Source organism: Manacus candei, unplaced genomic scaffold (assembly GCF_025592945.1).
Source record: "Manacus candei isolate 608988 ecotype Guabito, Panama unplaced genomic scaffold, ASM2559294v1 h1tg000060l, whole genome shotgun sequence".
In the NCBI taxonomy this organism is placed as follows: domain Eukaryota; kingdom Metazoa; phylum Chordata; class Aves; order Passeriformes; family Pipridae; genus Manacus; species Manacus candei.
This window is the reverse complement of record NW_026138108.1, coordinates 7,958,923-7,970,327: the sequence shown is the minus strand read 5'-3', so window position 1 is coordinate 7,970,327 and position 11,405 is coordinate 7,958,923.

Genomic DNA, 11,405 nt, shown 5'->3' with positions numbered 1-11,405 from the left:
TTTTATATAACAGCGAGACCGAAAAGTGTTAGAATTTTGTATGGGGCAAAGTCTACTAGCTTCACCATATCCCATATAATCCCAGGCAATATTTTAAAATTCCAGGGATAATACACAGTTTTTGTATTTATTGTTTCTATTTCCATTGTAATCTCTTTGTCAAGGAACATCTGTATATGTTGCTTGATATCTCTGTCATATCTCTGTTATAAAATTTACCTGATGTTTTGTTATGAGACAATATTTTGGGAACTTTAAATTTTAAAGAAATATCAACTGCTTAATTTGATGTTCAGCATGCTGATTGCCTGCATCATACCAAATATTTTCTTATTTATCATAAACTGATAGACTTAAAATATTTAACCATATTCAAGAACAAGGCAACACACTGTTCCTCTTTCCTTTTAAACAAATCACATATTTTAGTACTTAACATTTTTATCTTTGAATGTTTGGCTTTTTACATGTAATAATATTATCTGAATCTAGTTTTTCCTCTGTATTCAGAAACTGAAGGTAGAGGAGGAGGCTACATACTGCAGTGTCCAAGTGTTGTCAATGCATTAACTTACAATAAGCAGTAAAATTGGAAATGCCAAATGAGGTCACAAATTCCACAGTCTTTCTATTGCATATTTGCATAAAAGTTACTGTTCTGAAACCACTTAGAAAGTGTATCAGATGTGACCAAATTTAGCAACAGTAGTGAGAACTGCAATCACTCTTTCCATCACATGTATGTCTGGAGGAAAGAAGCAGGGAAATAAAAAACAAACATCCATCCATTTTTTTTTAATAAAATTGTTTTATTCTAAGTAGGGATACAGAATGCATAGTGAGAGAATTATGAAGAAATAATGAGGAAGAGGATGAAGGGCAGAAAATAAATACTTTTATAAACCAACTGAAAGGTCACACAGTGGGCCTCTTCTTGTACTGACACTTCTTGGATGGGGTTTAGTTAAGTTTTTTGTGTTGCTCAAATATGTTTTGTCAGGTTGTCTGCAGAGCTGACTGACTGAATATGGAGCAAAGAGTGTGATGTGAACTGTAGCTGGCTAGTGTGGAGCAAGCACAGAAAGAACTTGATTTGTGTAAAAGAATTACTAAGATCCATAGCTTGTCCTTGGGTTGCTCAACGAACAGAAAATGTTTCTGTAGACTCCTGTAGTTTGAAGTTGGAGAAGTTTTGGGGTTTTTTTGGTGACCAGATCCTCCCAGTCTGACTTAATCGAAACTGAGCCAGAAAAATCTTATTCAGATTGTCTAGAGTAATCTGTACAAGTAGGAAATAATATTGTGATAATAGCTTTGACTCCTATCCAGTACCCCAGTCTTGGATGTTCTTGTGTCCCTTCTGTAGTTCAATAAAGTGTCCAGACAGCATAGTAATATATTTCTAATATCTGTTGTTTCGTGAGGTGAACTTGAATGTCATTGCATTTTTCATTTCTTTTCTCCACTGCTATTAAGGACTACATTGAAAAAGTTTCCCAGTACTTCCAGGTTTAGTACTTCAAAGCCTCTTCTGAAAATTTATGGCCCATTAGAGAGATCACCACAAGTTTGTGCTGGGGAAATAATCTTTGAGAGCAATAATAGTTCCTCAAAGACTAAGGATATACTGTGGAGAACAGAGGAAATTTTGAAAATCGTGTCAATCATCAACGTAAAAAAAAAAATAAATTATCTTAACAATTCTTCTAGGACAACAAAACAAATTACTGATCAATTATTTCAGCCACCAATTTAGAAGCAGGAGACTGAAGATAGCCAGCAGATTTCAGCATCAATGAGATCACTTGGTGATGACAGGTTTGTGGAGTTGGTTTTTTTTTGGTGGTATGGGGGTTTTTTGTTTGTTTGTTCGTTTTTTTTGTACAAATGTGATCAGACAATATTTTACAGAATCCTTTTCCATACTAAAAGAGATTCTACTCTTCAGTTTCTTCCTCTTTTTCACTAGCAGGTCTCCAGCTGGCCTGGGAGGCTTATCACCTCTATCTGGTTATTAACAGTCCATTTGCTTAAGTACCTACCATAATTGCTTTGTATGGTTCCTCCGAGAGATACTTCATTTAAGGAACTCTAGGAAAAGTTCTGGTCTGACTGACAACCACACAGTCACATACCTGCCACCTGCTAGCATCTCTTAAGCCAGAATGAGCTTGTGGGAGAGAGATCCTGCACTTGTCTATATTTTAAATAATTTATTTCTCATCTCCCTCTTCACATTCCCTACTCCCTTTTTAAACTGCCTTTTTTACCTAGGTTTAGCTCTTTATATATCCTTTGATATTCTTTATATCAAAACTGTGTTTTGATACGAGCTGCTGCTCTAAATTTTGTAGGTAAGATACTGTGCAATGCATGTAAACCAGGGGGATTGCATGAACCTAATTCATCTCGCCATGATTAAGTAACTGTGTTGTCTCTTCTGACTCTTGCAACTCCATAGACTGGAGAATAATCTTAAAAGCTATTCTTTAGAGTAACTAGATGTTAAAGTAAAATATACTCTTTAGTGTTTTTGTTTATTGGTTGTTTATTTTAGTTTCATTCTCTGGATTCACAGCCCCCATTTTCTTTAAACTTTACCTAAAAGGTTAAAGTTAAATGAAATAATGGATTCCTTTATTACCACACCTTTCACATGGCTTGAATCAAAGCCCTGAATCAGTTTCTTTAATAAAGTTAGGACCAGGTAAATTCAGCCTCTATACATTCTTTTCACCGATTTGCCCTGAGTTTTGGGTTTGTAACAGACCTTGAACTACAAATGACCCACAATATCTAAGTCAGTGTCCAGACATAAATTTTCCTGAAATAATGTTGTCCGGGATTTCAGGCTTTTTAGGCTCAAATGAGTATAACAGAAGGGATGAGACGGCAAATTGGAGTTGAGAATGTAAATACAATTACAAAGAATGACAGGTAGCCTTTCTTATTTGGAATAAGAGGTTACCATATTGAAATAATTTCTTTCTCTCAAAAGTCTATTCCTGAGTGAAAATGTCATACTAAGCCTACTGAAGAAAATGGATCTGGGTACAAATGCTGTGTTTCAGGCTTCATATATCCTTTTTTGTGGCTGTGTTACTAAAAATAATTAAAAAAACCCAAAATCTAACCCAAAATTTAAACACCAAAAAAACCCAAAACAACACACTGCTGTATTGTGTTAGGTTTAATAGATACACTCGAAGATTTCTGAATGTTCTTTAACTGCTGTTTTCTATAGGAGAACAGCAATACGATATTTATGCACCAGATGTGACTGTAATGACTATAGCCATTGAAAAAAAAAAAAAAGGCAAACTATCATTATGCTTAGGTCAGCCAATAAAAAAATATGATGAATGCTTTGTTCAGTCATTTTAATGCACCATCGTGCAAGCACAGTAGATTTCAGGCTTGTGGCCAGCATAGTTATACCTTCTAACTTATGTCTTAAATATATCAGTCAAATAAGTATAGCACATGGAAAACAAATTTTGGACCCATGGATGAGGCAATAGCACACCTGTCAGAATCAAAAGGTGCCATAAAAATGGCCTTTGGCAGGGTATTATATAATTTGTACTTTTTTTTTGTAAACATTTTCTTGATAGACCTGGAAATAGGAGTTTACACTGAAGACTGACAGAAGAACTGGAGAGGTGTGAACAACATTTCTATGGCAACACTAAATGTTGGGTACATGAAGAGGCAGGTAAGACCCCTGTGAATCATCAAATGCCAACCTGGCTATTATAATGAATGGTAATTGGTTAAATTATTAAGCATTCTATTGCTTATCCCACAGTAACAAAATGGCCTTGCAGTTGCTATATAATTACTGAATGCCTGATGATCTGTTTTCTCCTTGTGATTTTAATAGTGTCTTGTCTGTCATGATAATAAGAAGATAGTCTAAATCTTTCCTACCAATCATAGGTCCTATAAGGTGCTGAATGCCTTTGATTCATCAATTTTATAATGAAGTTGGCATATTGAGTTCTCTTGAGGATTGGTTGTCAAGGTACTATAAAGCAAAGTGCTGCTGCCAGAGGAAACAGGTGTTTTGGTTAGGGTACTGATCTGAGATTTAAACTTTATGTCCTCTGCTAAACCCAACAGACAGACAGAGTTTGTAGTCTAACTTATCATGTATTCAGATTACCTAAGCTCTCGTTATAGTTTTTACTGGCGTGGGTCCCACGGTGAGTGGTGAGTTTGTCCACTTCATTCAGCTCTGTTCTACTCTTTGAACAGCTGCTGAGTTGCAGCCAAGAGTCACGTTTGAGAGATGCTCTTAATTGCCTCTGAGCCATTAGGTGCCACTTCTCAGCTGAAATCAAAATCAAGTGCACACATCTCCTTTTCTTCATTGCTGAAGTGGCAAATTTCATCTCCTCTGGGAAATGGATGCTGTAAACCATTGCCTCCCATAGGCATAAGGGAGGAGTGCAGTCCTGTGTCCACTCTGTTTCAGTTATTAAGTTCCAGCTACCAGCTTTGAGAATGAAATTACAGTTTACCTCCTCCTCTCTTTTATGGTGAAGCAAAGTTCAGTATGAACTGAGGAGTGCTTCCTTAACTCTCACTGCTCAATGCTGGCAGAATGTGGCTCCCAATAAAGGAAAATAAAAAAGAATTTATCACTCATAATTCCAAGTTCCCATTTAGCTACTGCCTCACTCAATCCACAGGCACCTACAACTGCCTTTAAACAAAAAAAGGGGCATTAGATTTGTTAGGTTAAATTGTCGGGATCAGACTAGATTAGATATCTGTTATAAATATAGACCAAAGAAACATGGATTAACTTTCGGGTTTAGCCACTACCTTAATACTTGGACTTGACTGAATAAGCCTTTTTTGTGTGTTTACACATTCCATCTGTAAGTCTTGAAAACTGCTTTTGTCATCATTTGTCTGACTAATCTGTTTAAACTTAAGGATGCCAGTGTCACTGTGGTGTTGTTTTTGTTGTGTATTTCTGCCAGGCTTGGCTCACCAGATTGTCTGTTTGGGGTTACCCAAGTAGTATTATAATATGTTGAATTTTGGTATCAGAAAACACAGCTCATTCTGGGAGTCTGCTTTGATCCTCTTTACACTTGGCCATAGTAACTGCACACTGGAAAGGGGTTGGACAGATTTACATGATACAAGAACTGTGTCATATATACCAGTTAACTGAATCAGCTTTAGAATCTGTTGTAAAAAGTGATTATGAGTTTTCTTCTTTGCAAACTCATAGCCCTTTGGCAAAAGGACTTAAAATCCCTGGGTTCTCTGACAAATGTAAAGTACATTTACAGTTCTCTTATACAAACGTAAATTGTCAAGCATCCTTGAAACAAACTGGTAACAGGGCAGAATAGGTTATCTTCATGAGAAATGAAGAGGTCAGGGTTACCATGCCCTTAGAATAATAATGATTATTATTATCATTATTATCATTATTATTATTATTATTATTGTTATAACAAGTCCGTACCTTCTCTTCTAATGGAGCTTCCAATCTTTTAGAACTCAGAATCTCCTGAATATAAGTTTCAAAGGTAACCCTCTCTCATGTTTTTGTAGTTGAGGATGAGATTTGGGGTTCTATTTTAGAGGTTCTAGCAGGTTACACTGAAAGTGATTGGAGTGGGTTTCAATGTCTAATTAAGAAGAGGGAAATGCCTACTAAATATTTAAGTACTGCAACTGAGAGTAAGGATTATGGTTAAGCAGGCTTGGAGCTGGAAAACATGGACTATTACTCACTTCAGCAATGCATGAACATGACTATGTGCAGACAGCAAGATTTAGATAACTTATTTTAAAATTTTGGGCAGCCTGGACTGCTCTTCTTTGAAGAAGCTTAGGTCAAGTTTTGAGAACTGAATTTGTGTTTGTTAGTAGAATGATCACACATCTGAACTACTGCAGTAATTTGAAGGGTTCTGTGATGTAAATTGAGGTCTTGACATCAACAGTTATGCATGTCTGATTCTTAATTACTATGCAGTGATGAATTCCTTGCTTTACGTTTTTTGGGGGTTGGGGGTTTGAATTAGTGTTGAGGAGAGTCAGGAATGTAGGGGGGCATATTTCTGAATTTTTTAAATCAAACCGAGGTAGTTGCATCAACTGACGTAACTTTTCTCCTTCATTTTTCAAATACTGGAACCTGCAGGTTTTTTTAGTCAAGCATGGTATTGGAGCTCAGCAAGTTTGTGGCCACTGTACATGTACTGTTGATGACTTCAGCAACATCCAGAATCATAAAGTGTGGATGGTTATCAATTGATATGAAAACCCATTTTTTAAGTTGCAGGCATGATTGTGTTCACAGTCTTTAGGGGAAGATAGGTTTAGGAGGGAAAGACTGCAGGACCAAAGTCGTTCATGTAGTTAGGCAGTGCTGCTTCAGAGAACTGAGAGCAGTTAGCAATAGAGGTGAACATTGCCTTTTCCTCTTTGGGCTGTGCTGCAGCCTACACGATAGTGAAGCAAACTCAGGATAAGAAGCAGTCTGTTGCAGATTTCAAGCAAAAGCACTCACACAAGCTTGTAATGGCTAACAGGAGTTCTGGACAGAATTAATTCTCTTGGGAAATGCTAAGATTAATGATGAGATTTAGCCTCCTGGAACCTAAATGTCTCCCAGTTGGAACTGCAGTTGAATTTTGGAAGACGTTGTGAAGTTTTTTTTTCCAGAATTTATGGGTGCTTATTTTGTATTCAAGGAGCATCTTTCAATTAGGGTGAGGATCTTAGACAAGAAGAGTAAGGGCACAGAACTGAGATTCTTGGTGAAATTCTTGTGTTGGTTGCTACCACAATGCAGACAGCTTTAACATGCCCAGTAGAAGGCTTTTTTAGAACCTTGGTGGTAGAATTACAGGGATCTTTGACCCTACAGGGATTTGGTAACTGTTGAGAGGAATTAAATGACATTGAATGTAAGCAGTGAGGTGGAAGCTAGATAGATAGGATTTTTTTTTTTTTAACTAGATTCCTCCACCCTTTACTTCCTTAATACCTGTATAGTAGTAATTATCATAGATTCACAGAATAGCACCACAACCCTAACTATATTTCATAACATTGTAGAATGATTGGTTTGGAAGGGGCTTTAAAGATCATCTCATTCCAAACCCCTGCCATGGGTAGGAATACCTTTCACTAGACCAGGTTGCTCAGAGCTCTATGCAACCTGGCCTTGAACACTTCCAGGGATGGGACATCCCTAACATCTCTGGGCAACCTGCTCCAGTGCCTCACCACCCTCACAATAAAGAATTTTTTTTCTAATATCTGATCTAAACCACCTCTCAGTTTGAAGCCATTCCCCCTTGTCCTATCACTACATGCTCTTTTAAATAGTCTCTCTCCATCTTTCCTGTAGGCCTCTTCAGGTACTGGAAGACTTCAAATAGGTCACCCCAAAGCCTTTTCTTTTCCAGTCTGAACAATCCCAATTCTCTCAACCTTTCCTCCTAGTAGAGGTGCTCCTCCCTCTAATCATCTTCATGGCCCTCCTCTGGACTCGCTCCAACAGGTCCATGTCCTTCCTGTGCCAGGGATCCCAGAGCTGGATGCAGCACTCATGCTGGGATCTCACCAGAGCAGAGAAAGGGGCAGAATCTCCTCCCTTGACCTGCTGGCCAGGCTGCTTTTGATGCAGCCCAGGATACAATCGGCTTTCTGGACTGTGAGCTCACATGGCCGGCTCATGTCCAGCCTCTCATACACCAGTATCCCAAATCCTTCTTGTCAGGGCTGCTCTTGATCTGTTCATCCTCAGCCTGGCTTGATACCAGGGGTCACCCTGACCCAGGTGCAGCACCTTGCACTTGGTTTCATTAAACCTCCTGAGATCCCCATGGGCCCACTTCTCTAGCTTATCCAGGTCCCTCTGGATGGTATCCCATCAATCCTAAATTAGGCTTGTTTTAAACTGTTTCAGAGTCCATTTCTTAAAGAAAAATAAAAAAAAGCCCAATAAATAGTGAGAGCCACAATACAGCTTAAAATTACTGGGAAAAAATACCTTTTTTTTTTTAAGCAAACATAAATAGATGTAAATAAAGAATTGTCATTTTTTTTGTGTTAAACCTGTTTCAGTCTCTAGGGTGTCTAACAATCATGCTTATAGTAAAATCAGGAAATTTGAGACAGCTCTCATGTTATTTAGGGGATACCAGTAAAGAACCTCAGTATCAACATTTCTAGCTTTTATCCTACTTAAGGTAGTTATGGTGATGTCTTGGAACTGGGATTACACATTGAAAAGATGAGACAAAAAAGTTAAAATGGCACAGCAAGGGGACACAATGAACCTGTTCTCTTCATTTGTACCTTAGTTTCTAGGCATTTGTTTGATGTGTTGAATAAAGAAATATATTTTCTTCTTCCTATGCTGATTAAATGCAGATGTAACAAAGATATTTCTAGTGCTTCATACAAATCTAGTATGATATCATTTGGCATGCTATCAGTGGAAGAAGAAAATACCAAATGACTGAAGTAATGATGCTTCAGTATTAGAAGGAAGAATATATAAGCTCAAAATAGGGCTTGTTTTTAGAGAGTAGGAAACATTTGAATTTCATTCTTGATGTAGAGATATTTCCGAAAAAAACATACTCTGAAACAGCAAAGATATATTCTACCTATTTGAAATCAGAGACTGCCATTTGACATCTATTAGTAAGTATAAGAGGATATCCTGGAGTTAAAGTTCATCATAAAAAATATTTTTAAAAGGCATTTTTAATTAAAATTTGTATAATAGAACTACTTGTCTTCACAAAAAATTGCAATGCTAATGATTAAATGAGGCTGCAGTTTAGTGTTGACCAAAATATCAGTTTATGCATTAACACAGAAGAAGACTTCTCAAACTTAATTTAAAAAATATTTTCATTTATATATATATATATATATATATATATATATATATATATATATATATATATATATATATATATATATATGTACAAAATTAGCTGTCAGGACTTATATTTTGTAAGTTTCTATAAAGATATATAACTGAGAAAAGTTAATGTTAACCTTCAGAAGCCAAAAATACATTCCTTTCTAATCAAGTGTCCATCCAAGAAATAAGAGATTGAGTATTTTATATCTTATAACATGCAGGCAAAATCTCCAAAGGAAATCTGCAAGATCTTGTTTGTTTATAGTGTTGGATTTTTTTAAGCAAATATATTTATGGTATGGAGATGGTGAAAGTTTTGCTCACAGATTTATATTTTTGAAAAAGAAGCCAACTTTTTCTCACTGTCAATATTGTGCATTGCAGACTGTGAAAATCAAAAGATCCGATTTTCCAGAGCAATTCAATTGACATTTCCTTTCCACACTCTAGACTTCCAAAATGTTAAGAGTATTGATTAAACATCTGGTATTTTGGTAGGTTTCCCATATCTTTAAAAGAACAGCTCTCAAATGATTTGTAGACTCCAAAGGCTCAAAAGAGGAGCGTGCTGTTTCTCATTTTAGTGTAATTGAACAGATTTTGGAGGAGAAAAACTTACTTGAAGTTTTATATATGTTGTGTTCTGTATATGTATGCATATAAATGGAATAAATACTCCATCTCCATCCATAAATACTGACATCTCTTTTCATTTTGGATTGCCATGGGCCTTGAGGTGAAGCTGTATGAGGAGCAGCTGAGGTCACTTGGTCTGTTCAGCTGGAGAAGAGGAGACTGAGGGGAGACCTCATCGCAGTTACCACTTCCTCATGGGGGGAAGAGGAGGGGCAGGCACTGATCTCTGCTCTGTGGTGACCAGGTGAACCCGAAGGAATGGCCTGAAGTTGTGTCAGGGGAGGTTTAGGTTGGATATTAGAAAGAGGTTTTTCCCCCAGAGGGTGGTTGGGCACTGGAACAGGCTCCCCAGGGAAGGGGTCACAGCACCAATCCTGACAGAGTTCAAGAAGTCTTTGGATGATACTCTCAGGTACATGGTGTGACCTTTGGGGATGGTCTTGTGAACGGCTAAGGGTTGGGCCAGATGGTCCTTGTGGGTTCCTTCCAACTCAGCATATTCTGTGATTCTGTAATTTGCTATGGCTGAAAGAGGAGGCTGTCAGTCACTTATTTGAGGAAATGGCAGCAATAATTAAAACTATGCCCATAGTCTACTACTTTAAGAGATTAGATTCATGGTTGTACAACCATTCTTAAGTCTCTAAGCATGGCCAATATTAGACATCTACAAAATATTTAGATAAAGGACCATTGTAGAGTCACCTTTTCATTATTACAGACTCCCAGCTGCAGCAAACAAAGATACAGGAATGCCTTGAGCAAGACATACTGTCTGCCTCATAAGTGGAGTTATCCTCCATGAACTTGTTCAATCTATTTTTGCATGTGTTTATCCGTTTGACCTCCATAACATCCCATGGCAATCAGTTTTGCAGCATGATTATGTACTGTATGGAAATGCATCCTGACTTATTTTAAATCTGCCGCCTGGTTATTTTCTGGGCTGTTCCTGCATTCTTGTGTTTTGTGAAATAGAAGGTAATTGTTTCCTCTTCACTTTCTCTTCTTAATTCATGTATCTATAAACCTTTCTCATCAGCTATCTCTTTTTCATCTGAGAAATTATTTATAGTCTTATATGGTATGCAAACTGTTTTAATCTGTCCTGCTGACAACCTTAGTGACCCTCTGCTTCAACAGAACCTTCAATTTGCTATGCATTTATGGTTATTTTTAGTTTGTTCTTTTAAATAAGAATTTAGGAGAAAATGAGAAAGGTAAGTAGTGCAGCAAAAGCAGGCAAGACTCTCTCAACTTCTGCTTTGACACTTTTCACTCACCCATGGGATTTTTTTTTAATTTCTGGAAGGTAATTTGTTTGCTTATCCCTGCAAGTATCTATATGAATTAAAAATACAAAATAATAGACAAAAAGTGTAAACACATCCATATTGTCTGAAATTTTATGCAATGAGTGAACTCAATTATTTTTGCTATGCAGTGAAATTTTTTTTCAGTTTAAACAATGGCACATTTCAAATTGGCTTCAATGGGACAAAATCTCACTCTGGGAGATATATAAATGGGAAATATATATAGCATTTCAGTTTCTACCATTGCAAATCAGTTGAGTAAAATTTGGGGAATGTTTAAGTTGTTGAAGTGCTACTGCAGCTTTCTTGTCATCACTTAGATTTATCTGTTGTATTTCATGGTTTGGACTGTAAATACTTGTTTGAATTAGATGATGCAATCTAAGCCTGGAACTTCAGAGAAGGAAAAATGGAATTTTGTCATTGATTTTGTTGTGAAAGGAGAAGATTTCTCATCAGAATATGAAAGTTCGGTTTTAGATTATGCTCTAATAAATTCTAAGCTTATTACCAGTCTTATGTTCTCAGGAAGG